The following is a 13,743-nucleotide window of genomic DNA, read 5'->3' as shown; positions in this document are numbered from 1 at the left end:
CAACATTATCGATTCAATAACATCACCTTTTGGCGTGATATATGAAGGTGTATAGTAAATTGTCATATAATCAAAAATAATAAACACTGAATACAACCTGGCACAGAATTATTAATTCACTTGGGACACAGGCTGAATCTGCCTGACTGTACAAACCTATGTCTTCTCGCAACCTCACATTCTACCGGCTGGCCTCCTGTTCCTCCTGTCATTTTATTATTTTTATATTTTTGACAAATTACCTTCCTCCTATCCTTCATGTCGCCCTCTGCTGCCTTGCTTGCACTGCATTGCACCATGGGTAACCAACCCGTCATGAAACTGCAATGGAGACTTTGTTGTGAAAGAGCTTTCTTTCCTTATTTTCACAGCGGCCATTTTGCAACCTGTTTTTGTTTACAATAGTTCATGCTATAGCACGCCCTACTTGGAGCGTGAGCAGTACTAAATGCTGAACTGCCTTCAACATTATGATCCCCGCATTTTCCCCTTTGATTTTTGGGCCAGTACCAGTCGGTACAAAGCTCCTTTGCTGTTTTGATCGCTTCAGTGGTGCTGTGGGCAGTGTTGGATTCTTGGCAAAGCAACACAAAGCTGCTCCCTACAATGTAAGTGGGGACTTGCTTGCTGCTTGTATGGCAAGTGTCCCCACACCTTTGGCTGGCTTCCTTGTAGGCCGCCAGTTGCATTGTGTTGTCCAGTGTCTGTGGGATATAAAGGTAACCTTGTGATCCCTTCTAGTGATGTCACTGTGGATCAGACTAACTGTGTGCCTGTTTGCTTATTAAAGGCAAATGTGCTGCTCCTAAATACTTGGGGCACAGAGTGGATGCTAGGACAGAGCTGTGCTCTGGGAACAAATAGACGCACTATGAAATAAGGAGGACAGAGCCACAGGAGTATGGACTTCTCTTTATTCTCCCTCTCCAGCTTTGTGTCCTGGGCTCTACTAGCTGCTCATCTTCCCCGTGCGGTCTCCTTCATTCTAGTCCTTAAGGTGGCAGTCCCTAATTTAAGGGTGCCCTCTCGGTTTCTATACCCAACAGCCAATATCGGTGAAAAGCAAACATAATGAAAACACGCACCTTGATTATCCTACATCTTTGGACTTATAAGGGCATGCATTTAATGCGAAGAGACGAATGCGATTCCAAGTTTCCTAAAGGTTTTGCCTAGTAGCAGATTTATAAAGGGGGGTGTAGCTCCAAGCGGCCTAGCATTTGAAAGAGGACGGCTTGGATTAGTAGAAAGTCTGGTTCCATGAGATGGAAGGAGGCCTGGTTACAGGCCGCTCTTGGGAAATGAGGGGTCGTTGGTGCAGCGTAACCGTATCGAACAAAACCTCGTGCATGACCGTCGAGCTGGCTCTGCTGGGCCGGTGTAAAGTATTCATGAACGAGGAGGCCAGGAGGAAAGGCCGGTTTGTCTGTCAGTCCCACCGGGCCTTGGGTGGCTTCCAAGCTATCGGCGCGCTCGGCCTCCCTTCATCCCAGCCGCCCACGCCTGCGTGGCGGCTTCTGAGGAGGGTGAGCATAAAGGGCCCGCTGTCTGCGGCTTCCATGTGAACTCCCTGCAGGTATCTTGGTGGAGTTTCGAGCCGCGATGACGTGCGCCGAGGCCTCGGTTCGCCGTAGATTGCCATCAATATTTGAAGAGCACTTTGTTGTCAGACAGATGGGGAATAACCACTGTGTAAAGCACTTTTACTTTTCTGCTTCTTAGCTAATGTGGGGAAGAGAGGCGACGCGTTCTTTTAGAGACTACCCTGGAAGCAGTAACACCTTAAAGCTTATTTATAAAGTATTGTGGATTCTGTTTTAAAGATTTTGCTAACTCTGCTATATTGGATTATTTCGTCGATGCATATTTCTTTCTAATAAAGTGATTACATTGGTAAAGTCAGAATTCCACTACAGGGAGGGCCTACGCTGCATATGTTTGCTGGCCTAGCGTGGGGGCGCAATATATGAATGGTGCTACAGTTTATCTGAGCGGTTCCTTTTGCTCTCAGCTCTTTCCTAGGAACCATGTCACAGTTAGAGCTGTTGTAGGTTCCGGTATTTTCTTGTACTGCAAATAACAGATCTTATTACTTTGCCCCAGCTAAAAGGCGCTCACTTTTATTTTCTGTTGAAAAGCAGCGCTGACACTTCCATAATTTGAATGCTTCCACAAAGATCTCTAGAAATCTACATATGTGTGTATGTGTCCTCCATGTGATGAGCCCTGGTGCTCAGTTACTTGGCAGCTAGGTGTGTGCTATATAAATACAAAAAATCCGTGCTTGCATATATATGTATAATATATATGCAAATATGTTCCCTTCTGCAGCCCAGCAATAATCTGCATGTAAAATGGCGATTGTGGACCTTCTAAAGCTGGTAATGCAGAATAGTGCCCTCGTAGCTGAAATAGTGCTCCCAAATTATGTTCTGAGAGTCCTGGCTTTGTTAGCTAATGCTATTTTGCATTTCTGCACAGTTTATAGAGTTTTGCAAGTAACGGAATGCAATATGATGTGTGCCTAAACAGCAAGAATGGTGATTATTCCACACCTGAAAAGGGACAACCTAAGATCTTGCGCAATAAGATGAAGTGCTTTCAGTCACTTTTTTTACACAGCCATTCTCACCTTGTTTTATTGATAATGGGAATAACATTGGCAGTAACAAGAAAACGTTAACAGATTTTTTTTTGCAGATCAAAAACACAGCAACATAACCTGATCTCCTGTCGGGAACAGTTCTGAACACAGAGCTGTTCCTGACGGAAACACCTGAAGGGTGGATTGGGTTCTGTAGCAATGAGCGGTGGTGGTGGCTCTGCCTTGTGTGAAACAAGAGGCGATAGCTGGAAGGTTTACAATTAATCTTAACCTCTAGAAAAGCTGTCCTGTCAAGCCATCAAAGAAGAGGAAAGACTATATGCAACTCAGGCTTGGCCCCACCCAAAACGGGGCAGTCCAGCCCGAAATGCTTGGTCACATCCCTTCTGCATGAGGGCCTAGAGACGAAAGCTTCTCCTCACTGATGACGCCCAATGAGGCCGAAACATATCTGGACATGTTTGTGGTCTTGGGCAGAAGGGAAGTGACCTAGCAGTGAGGGCTGGACTGCCCCTCTTGGGGTGGGACCAGGCCTGATTTGCATATAGCCTTTCCTCTTTCTATAATGGCTTGGCAGGCTGAAGAACGATGGTCTGGAGGTGGTTCAGAGGTTACAATTCTAGACCTTCCAGACATCACCTTTTGTTTTGTAGGCCGCTGGGTGGTTGATGGATTGCACAATGTGCAAAAGGAGCGCACCCTCCAAAATATGAAGTGCAGCTGTATGGTTGAGCAGCATCAAACTATGGACGCTTACATTTTCTATGATACTGCTTCCTTTGGCAGGTGAGCTCTGCAGTCCCCTTTTTCTTTCTGGGTAGTTGAGCTAGTTCACTAAGGAGTGCTCTCTTGATAGATTTGCTTCCTGCGTGAAGTCGCAGGTCAGTCACAGAGCCAACTCCGGCCTTCATCTTTCTGAGATCAAAAATGGAGTCAATCATGTGAGAATTCCTCTGAGCCAGCAAAAGCTAAAATAGTGTGTTCTATGTGGAGAAGCCCACATGGGAGGTCCTCAGACACGTTTTAGCTCTGTGCCATCCCAGAAGAGAACATCAATTTTCATTCCTTTCTGATCCCATCCTAAGTTAGTAGCGGAGTCTAGCAATGGACTCCCGACGCTCGGTGCCTGGTGAGATGGATACACGTTACTGATGACACCAAATATGCTGAAGCAGCTCTTGGTTGCTGTTAATACTTTTGCTCATGGGAAATTTGCCTAGCATTTCAAGCGAGGCTGCTCTTGTAGGCATGTCCAGACGGATCTATAAAGATTATATTCTCCCCTGGCAAGTCACTGGGAGCCGCAACATGCTGGAGGTCATCCTGATTGGATTTCAGCCCAAAGAACGCAATATTTTACTTGTTCGTTATCAGAGCATTTCTGACATTGTTGGTTAATCAATAAATGGAGAACCATTGAGGTGGGTAATGGTAACACTTAGTAGGCAGGCTCTAGAAATAAGAGTGATCTTTCATGAAGCACAATAAAAAAACATATTTCAGCCTTCTTTCCCAATTTCACAGGGGTACATTCTAACTGAAAATGTGTCCATTGACACATGTTCGCCTCTCAAACACCTGGGCACTTATTAAGATCACGGATGGAATTTGAATGTCCCACTTATACGCACCAACTTTCCTACTTTCAGCTTTTAAATGCTACCTGGTACATCAAATAGCAGGAGGCATGGGATGTCGAGTAGCACAATCATTGTAATAGGGATGCTGCAGCCTCATCTTGTGCCAGCCAAAGCCTTTGGGCAAACAGTTGGGATGGGCCCACAGGTGGAACTTTAAAGTAGACAAAAGTACTATTTATACTCCAGGCCAGAAAGGAGCCATTACCAGCTGGCAGGCCGACCAGGATGAAGTCAAAAACCATTAAAGAGACCATCATTAGCAAAGCCAATAGGTTTTGAAGGGCATTTGTGAAGTTCACCCTCAGATGCCCATATAAATGTCATAACGTGGCCATAAAAATTGCTTTTAAGCTCACACCATTGCAATTCTTGCTCTACTAATGGTGTTGTATACTACACCCATCACCAGTACATAGTCGTAACCGCGCTGATGCTTGTATGGAAAGTTACATATTACTCCCCCACCCAGGGTAACCAGAACTTAGTTTGTGTTTTTTTTTTGTTTTTTTTTTTTTGCGGGAGAACAGAAAAGGGGATGGGAGGAAGAGTAGAAGGGATTGAGATTTGCAATAGATGTGTATGCCTGTGTGGTCGGTGCACAACGATCAAGCATAAAAAAGGCGGGCGCATAGTGCTCATGAAAGCACGCATGTAAGCCTTGTGGACAGTCTCTAGTTCTTTACACGAGAAGTACTGAAAATTCAGAAGTGGTTGTATTATGGACTTCAAGTGTGCTCGAATGAAGCCTTGAAGTAGTGAGGCTGGTTAGTCTATTAGATGTTTGTCTCCTGACGGACTCCACACAGATGAAACTGGATTCGCTCAGAAAGCTGCAAAAGTAAGAGGCCAAAGTCAACTGTGTGCAAAGTGACTTGGATAGACACAGGTGACGAGGAAAAACAAAGGGTGTCTGGACCATCCCTCGGGCGCTGTACCTGCATGGCCAACTCCGGATATTTTGGGATTCTAGGGTGAAGTAATACTTTGGGAACCGATGTAGCACAATGTGGCAGAATCTGTCCTTTAGAATTTCCTTATTCAGCCTGAGGTAGAGGACTGAAGATATAGAAATAAAAAAAAACGTCGAATGATTAACTGAGAGGAATGTGTGTAAATAGTATTGCAGGTAAAATTAGCTACATGAAAATTGCCATTCCGAAAAGAAGAAACAAGTTCGGGAATGTCAGCCTTTTAGTATAATGCTTAACCTTTTTTGCAGTTTCCTAGTGAGTGTCCTAAAATTATGGGTTTTGCATACTGTCCCGTGACTTACAATAAACCCCTGCATACAGATTAAATAGTAAGTGGAGCTTGAGAATAGGGCTCAATCCCTAATAGCTGATGGTGACAAGTGTGGTAGGCTGGTTATCATGATTTTGGACTATACCAGAGTTTATTTATAATGCATGGAACATAAGCAATACAAAAATGCATGGCAGTTGAAATGAAAAAGAACAATAGTGTGCATGGGTTTAGAAGTGAAAATTATACATGGCAGTTTATAAACACAAGAGGATATTCCAAAATCTAGGTCATACTCCAGAACTGAAAGGAAGGCGAGGTGAAAAAATATTAGTCGAAGATGCTGTTGTTTTCCATTTAGGTAGATAAATGTGGATATGTTTTTGGAGGAATCCCTTAGAAATCATGTTTTTTTTTTTTTGTGTTTAGCTGTTTAGCTCTCCGAACTCCTATCCAAACTCCTCTCTGCCAAACTCACCTGCTCACACACTGCCTCGACCACCATCCACCATCCTCCAAGCCCGAAACTCAATTTTGAGGACAACATCATCCAGCTTATCTCCCCCAAACTTAAACCATCCTCACAACTAATACTCCTAGGAGACCTCAATCTGCTGACCCATCCAACCACCCTTGCCAACTCATTGCAAGCCTTAGGTTTCACCCAATGCATCACACGGACCACTCACACCCATGATCGCACCCTTTACTGGATTGTTGACCACAATAGCAACATCTATGCCCCTTGCACTCACCCCTGCCACTGGCCTGATCACCACATTATCACTTTCTCCATTGCCACCCCCGCCGCATCGCCCAAACCAGTAACCAATCCTGACACCATCATGTCCCGCAGCTCTCGCAACCTCACCTACGACTGCCTTGCACCTCTCCTTGACCAGCCAGTCCCGCTCACATCCTACACCTCCACCCTAGTGGAGTACTACAATTCCCTGCTAGGAACATCCTTTAACCATCTAGATCCCCTCAAAGCTAAGAAAGGCAAGAAAACTACACACCTCAACTCCTTGTTCACCCCTAATCTCCGCTCTTCCAGAGCCACTAAAAGAGCAGCAGAAGCCGCCTGGTGCACAGACCCTTCCATAACCAAGAAAGCCCTCTCTCCTCCGCCTCACTACAGTACAAAAAATACATCCAGGCCTCCAAAGCTTCTACCTACAATGAAAGAATCTCCAAGGCCCCCTCCAGCTCTAGTGAGCTCTTCTGCATTCTCAAAGAACTAGAGTCCCCCATCTCCCCACCCACTTCCATCCTTAAAGACAACACATGGTGCAACAGCATCCAAAATACGCTCATGGGTAAATATCACGCAACTCCAAGATGCAATTAAAATGCAAACAGGCCCTCCCAGCGCAGGCCCCCCAACCCACTACCGGCCACCACACATCCATCATCCTGACCTTTCACTTCCAACCGATCGACAGAACCAGCCTAGCCAACATCATGCAAGACCTCAAGCCCCCCTGCTGCAAGGGAGATTTTCTGGCCAGCCACTTAAGTTAAGGAATGCACAGAACCCCCTACACCCGCTCATCGCTGCCATCATTAACACTTCCTTTGCCTCCTACACCCTCCCAACCTCACTCCAAAGAATCATGGGTCTACCCATTACAAAAAAAAAAACTCCCTCGACCCTGCTACCCCACCTACTAACGCCCAATCACTACAGTCGCCTTTTTGCTCAAAATCATGGATAGAGTTGCTCCTCATCACTGGCTCAGCAGCATGCCTTGCCAAATTACACGAGGACTACAAACCTTCGCTATCGATGGTCACAAAATACCGGTAGCATCGTCCGTCAAAACTCTCAGCATCTTGCTCAACTCTGCACTCCCCATGACCCGCCAGGTCAACCACATTGCTGCCTCCTCAGGGTATGCAGCCAAACTTCTCAACACCAGCAAGCCATTCCTTTCCTCCCAGAATCACTGCAAAATTACCCAAGACCTGATTGGATCCAAATTGGACTATTGCAATGCTATACTGTGTGGAACCTCATAGAAAAATCTGCACCAACTCCAAACCATTCAAAATAACGCTCTGTGTGCAGCACTTGACATCAAAAGATATGCCCACATACCGGAGGCCAGAAAGTCTGCACACTGGCTCCCGGTCAAGGACAGAATTAAATTCAAGACACTCTCCATCACCTACAAATCCATTGCTAATGAGGCTCCCCAATACCTTGCGGACACCATCAAAAAACATTCTTCATCCAGGCCTACTCGATCCGCCTACAAACACCGGCTCATCACACCCCGCCTCAACAGGAAAAGAGCGGATGGCGCCAGCTTCTTGGCACGTGCCCCAGCCCTCTGGAATGAACTGCCACCTCAACTGCGTAACGAACCCTCGTACCATGTCTACAGGAAACACCTCAAGAGACTGCTCTTCAACTAAGCTTAATCATTCACGGCTCATGTATCCTCCTCATCCATGCTCCCCTCCCCACGCCCCTGCATCACAACTAGCGCCTAGATGCCTGTGGGCTTTGTGCACTCCTATAAATGTACACAATAAATAAATAAAATAAGTTGAGCATATGGATGTTGAGAACAAACCAACTCTGAGTATAGATATTGTACTAATGTGGATTCAATATGGAAACAGCCTTGTTTTTAGCACTAACTTGCAGTGCAGTATGTTATGTGCTCTCAAGACCCAAAACGCAAAGTAAGCCAAGATATCAATTTTGAGATATCAGGGACTGCTTCCATTCGACAAACCCTTGCAAGAGCTGATATGCTTGCAGCATTTATAGGTACAGGGGTCCAAATCTACTAGCTGGCTTTGGATTTAAAAGAACGATCTTCATCGAGTTAAGCTCTTCTAGGAATCGAAAGCCTACAACGAGTCAACAATGTGGATAGCCCCCCAAAACACGGCACAGCAAAACATTAAAAAACATACCCACAAATGCTCGAAGTATGGCTGTCAGAATTCACACGTTGAGAGCAGGATTTAGGGAAAAGTTGTATCTCAATTTAAGATTGATTCATCAGAAGGTGCTGGGTCATTTATATTGGACACCAGTACGCATGCATAAACTTAGGTTGCTAGATAGCGATTTGTGCTGGGGTTGTGGTTTGGAGGCAGGTACTTTACTACATATGTTGTGGGAGTGTACAAGGGTTTGTGACTATTGGAAATATATAATGGATAGGTTGGCATTGCTTTCCCTTGTCTGCTCCCTTCATCTTTGTTATCTAAGTAGATGTACTGTAGCCCAGTCGAATAGCCGATGAATAGATGGGTCGTTGACAGTAGCTATCAAATAGATAATGAAACTGTGGAAGACGCGGAAAAAGCCACAGGCGGATGATTGATTTGTGAGTTATAGGTTTTGTTGAACTAGCGGAAGATTTTATTTACAAAAAGCGGTATGGTTGAGGACTGTTGAGAAATTGACATCCTTCAATGATTTAAATGGGTAGTGTAGTGTCTAGATTTATGAATGTATTATATGGGAAGTGGGGTTATATAGTTTAGCTGATGGCGAGTGTATGGTTGTGTGTTGGTGTTTGTGTTTTGTGTTGGGGAGGATCTTGAGTCTAATGTAGTTCATTTTGTAAATATATTTGTTTTTAATGGCAATAACTATTTATGAAAATATAAAATGAACATATAAAAAAAAAAAAAAGAATTTGCAAGCCAGTAGATGGGTGAGGCTATACTACCCATGTTAAACCATTAAGTAGAAAGGACTCAAATTCTCAAAATCTCTTGGCTCTTAAAGACCATTATCTAAAAATAATCCCTGGATTAAAAATTCAGATTAAAACAAATGAATGCCGCCTGCTGGATTCCTACCTTCCATCGACTGGTACATATGTGGGTTCACTTATGACCGGGCAGCTGCAAGTTGGAGCAGAGTGCCCTTTACACACTTTCTGCACACCAAACTCATTGTCTTCCCATGCTCCAGAGAAGACTTGGGAGATCACCTAACACAAATACCTCATGGTCACTATTTACTGTCCCAGGCAAGGAAAATTAAAATGTTCTTTGAAAAGGCTTTTAAAATTGTAAAATAAAGTCTTAATGTGAAGCCCTAAAATATAGGATCAGGCACAGAAACGCCTATTTTAGCCCCGTAAAGCATATTTACTCTGATATAGTAAATGCTTTAGAATAGCTTCTTACCAAATCCAATGGGGAATCCTAACCAGCTGTGTTTATTCAGATTAGCTGTGGAGTCAATATCTTAATCTTAGTTCTGATCTTTTATAATAACTGGCTGGTATCATTACCATGGACTTTCTTTTGATTAAAAAAATTAGCAGCAAACATGCTAATCATGGTGATGTCCACTGCGTCTCCTCTAAAAACGGAGCCAGCCCACATCAGATCTAAAGCTGCCCACAATCAAAAGCTGGAATAGCTGGCAGGTCAATGTTCTCATTGATTTTCCATTCATTTAACCAATTAGACCGTGAACATGTTTAATCATGGTGTTGTCGGGTCTTAATCTAGGTGGCCTGCCATGACAACATCCAAAGCCATAGCCCACCATCTGCCTGTTTCATAGGATTGACACTTTGAACAGTCCATTTTATTTATGTATATGCCCTTCACTTTTCAAAATAGCTGAAAGTCAAATTGAAAATGAATATGCTTCTTTTGTGATGGAGAATTTCAACTGACTTTAAACTACTGTTCATTGTTCAAGGGCATGGAACGAGTACTTCATGAAATATGAACAGAATTGTATGAAATATTAAAACTGCAATGTAGCTGATCTCGATCTACTTATATTTTGCGTTTTATCAAATTAACCTGATTTGCTTTACAAATGCAGTAGCCTGCATTTGGTAAATGCATTGCGAGTGTGCCGTTGACATATTTGTAAACAATCTAACAAGATGTATAAATACTTGTGCAGTCATTTGAAATAAAATGCAAATTGCACGCAGGGGACCGCTAACATTAACAGTTAACGTGCTGTTGGGTCCCCAGCATGCATTTCTCAACAGTTGGAAGGCAGAATGCAAAACTGAAGAGTAAAACAAGGCACGTTTACTCTTCGGTTTTATGCTCAGGTTTGTTAAACAAAGTAAGTGCTTCCTGCAGTTACACTTTGGAGACAATGTTTACTAATGGCTTCCTATGGAATTCACATGCTCGTTATCGGGTGCTAATTGGATGCAGATTCCATAGGAATCAATTCGTTTTCTGCCCTCGTGAAAATCCCATGGAGCCGTAAAACAAAGTGCTCAACAAGACGCAGGAGGAAACAGTGATAGAGGGTAACTCTTCTCCCCGCCCTTCCTACACCTTGTGTGAGAATGAAAATGAGCGGATGCGGAAAATGGAGGTGTAAAAGCGAGATGCCTTTCTTTTTCACCTTTATTTCCCACACTGTCCGATGTCGTGCATGTGAAAAGCTGCGCATCTATACAGTTTCGTTTTGATTCCATGCACATTCTGCTTTTACAACCAAACACAGGTGAAGCCACAGAGTCCACATTCTACTGACAGAGCATTGTGTGTTGCTGCTCATGTTATTAATGGTATTGGTGGTTCAGTGTCTAAATGACACATTCAAAACAGTGTCTGCTCAAAAGTCCTATCAGATCCCCCTCAAAGCGCGCAGAGACATTGATCAGCAACAAGAAGTGCTTTACCAAACCCCAAATAAACAAATAGGCTCAAACTAAAATCTCCCAAGAGGCTAATGTGGACCTCTGAAAATTGGTGGTGTTTTTTCTCATTACAAACATCATACGTCTGCATTGGCTCTACTGAATTTCAATCTGAGACGAATTTTAGTGTTGCTTCCTATAGCAAGATAAGTTCCTATAAACAATTGATTTTATTTTTGTCTAATTCATTACTTGACATTCACCCCACTGAAGAAACAATCTGCAAAAGGTTTATTTATCTGTTTAACTTATTTAGTTTATTGCATAAAGAATGTGTTTAATGAAGTATAATTCAAATCTACATGGAAAGACAATCATTTCCAGTAATAAACAGAAAAGCATTTCTCCAACATGGAAACTTGGTATTGCATGGGCATACTGCCTTATTGTCACTTCATAGTGCGCGAGAGTTGGCTAAATGCAGAATGTGGGGCGGTTGCCAAGAAGAGGAAAACGTCTGCTTCTCTAAAGATGAGAAATGGCCGGCCACATTGAAGATAGGAGGGGGGGTTCTCCTGGATTTGCTTCAGAAGTGTTTGAATGTTTCTTTGAATCAGTGATTCTTCAAAACTTTCTTAGAAGACTGGAAGGTTGAGGTTGTCCAGAACTTTGATGCTTTTCCACCCTGGTTCTTGCAGTTGATCATGATTTGGAAAATGTATTTTAAATTGCTAGATTTCTTCAAAAGTTTATAGTTGGTCACCTGCCTGGTGATGCATTCAGACCCAGACCCCTCCAAATCTATTTTGGCTTGATTTTCTTTTCTTCCCCTGCTTCTGTGACGTGACTGGTTCCTGTCTCTCTGAGTGGTTCCTCCCACTCCCTGTCTTTAAAAGCCCGTATTTTGTGTTCTTGTTTGTCTCCATTTTGATTCGTCTTTTTTCCTCTCCCCCTTTCCCCCTTTAACTCCTTTTGTGACTGCTTGCTTCCTTTTAAAAACCCTACTCACAAGAGTGTTGCTTGCCTAGGAATCTTATGCAAATGGTTGAGACAATGAATTCAACCAGTACAACACCAGTTCAGTCCTGTTAGGGTCTGGAAATGTCCAAGGGCTAGAGCCCCTTTGCAACACACCCCAGATAACCTTACAACCATGCGCATCACCCATTATACACCTCAGCCTATCCCCTTCCTAACTTTCACAAGCAAACACTCAGTACGCACCATCACAGCTCTAACCCATACACCCTTATCAACATCCAACTCGCAACCTCTAAATCTATTCCAACCAATCATACAGCCACAACCTCATGCTTATCAATGCTTTCTCCACAGTACGCCATGCCACAGACATTACTGATATCTCCACGCACAATCTCAACACACTCTTGATGACAGACATGTCTTACCACAAACCTCCTCCCACATCCTCAATGTCCTTGTCCCTGCCAGTTTCATCATTGAGCATGACAACTGTGCAAAGAAGTCTGGCAGGGGCCTGGCAGTCATCCACAAGACTTCATAGACCTGTATACTCCAGGAACCCTCGCCCCTCAAATCCAGGGACTTCCTGGCATGCTACCTATTGGTTCTTACACTACTACTTTCCATCTGATCTACCACCCATCACTGTGTGCCAAAGCCTTTCTAGAAGAAATCCCTGACCTCATCTCTGCATTAACTGTCAACTATTTTATCAACGTCTTCCTAGGAGACCTCAAGCAACCAAGAAAACCGAAGACGCTCTCCTTTATCTGATGGACACTGCCCACATCCCACAACTCATCACCGATCCCACCCCACCAAAGTTAGAACTCTCCACCTGATATTCACCTGATCACCATACACCAACTGCCTCCCACCAATACAACTTAACTGCACCAAAGACTAAAAGCCCTCCGATAGAAGGCAGCAGAAACCAAAAAAGACACCATGGCTCATTTAAAATGGTCCCTTTTAAACCTTAAAAGAAAACTTCACCAACCTGGCTTTCACACTCACTCCTTCATACAACATCATTTTCAACAAAGCTCTACTGCACTCTGACTCTGCCAACATCCATGCACCATTGAAATTACGAACCAACAAACTATCCGCACCTTGGTGCAGATAATAGCTCACTGACACTAAAGGTGTCATCTGAAAACTAGAATCTGGAGAAAAACGAATCTACACAAAGATCTCATCTTGAAAAGCCTCATTTCAGCCCGCAGGATCCTCATCACCTCAGCCTAAGCACATTAGCATACAGCATCTCTAGCAGAAGCCCCCAACAAGCGAAGAGCCATATTTTAAAGGTCATCAAACACTTCATCAGCCCCATAGTACCCGAATCCACAGAGAGATGCAATGCATTCAACAAGTTCTTTACAGACTTGATGTCACCCCATTGATGACACTCTGCTCTCCATAGACACCCCTGCCATACCATCAAGTCCTGTCCAAAGATGGTCACAATTCAAACCAAAACACTGGTAGAACTCAAAACATCCTTAGTCACCAAAGACCACCTACGAGGATGGTGTCATCACAGCCTCCATCATACAGAACATCACAGGAAAGTTGTTCACTCCTCTCCTCCACACTATCAGTGCCTCACTCATGCAAGGCATTTTCCCTGTTGCATTGAAAACTGGCCAAATCCTACCCCTAT

The 13,743-nt window shown here is 43.8% G+C and overlaps 1 protein-coding gene across 4 annotated transcripts in view; it reads left to right on the top strand.

The window, feature by feature from the left end:
* SH3RF1 (SH3 domain containing ring finger 1) overlaps positions 1–13,743 on the top strand; it is a 493,515-nt gene that overhangs the window by 367,430 nt on the left and 112,342 nt on the right. The gene's annotated exons all lie outside the window — the stretch shown is intronic.

Source organism: Ambystoma mexicanum, chromosome 6q, assembly GCF_040938575.1.
Source record: "Ambystoma mexicanum isolate Mex_15411 chromosome 6q, UKY_AmexF1_1, whole genome shotgun sequence".
Lineage (NCBI taxonomy): Eukaryota > Metazoa > Chordata > Amphibia > Caudata > Ambystomatidae > Ambystoma > Ambystoma mexicanum.
The sequence above is the reverse complement of the archived record's forward strand: the minus strand, read 5'-3'. Positions and strand labels throughout refer to the sequence as shown.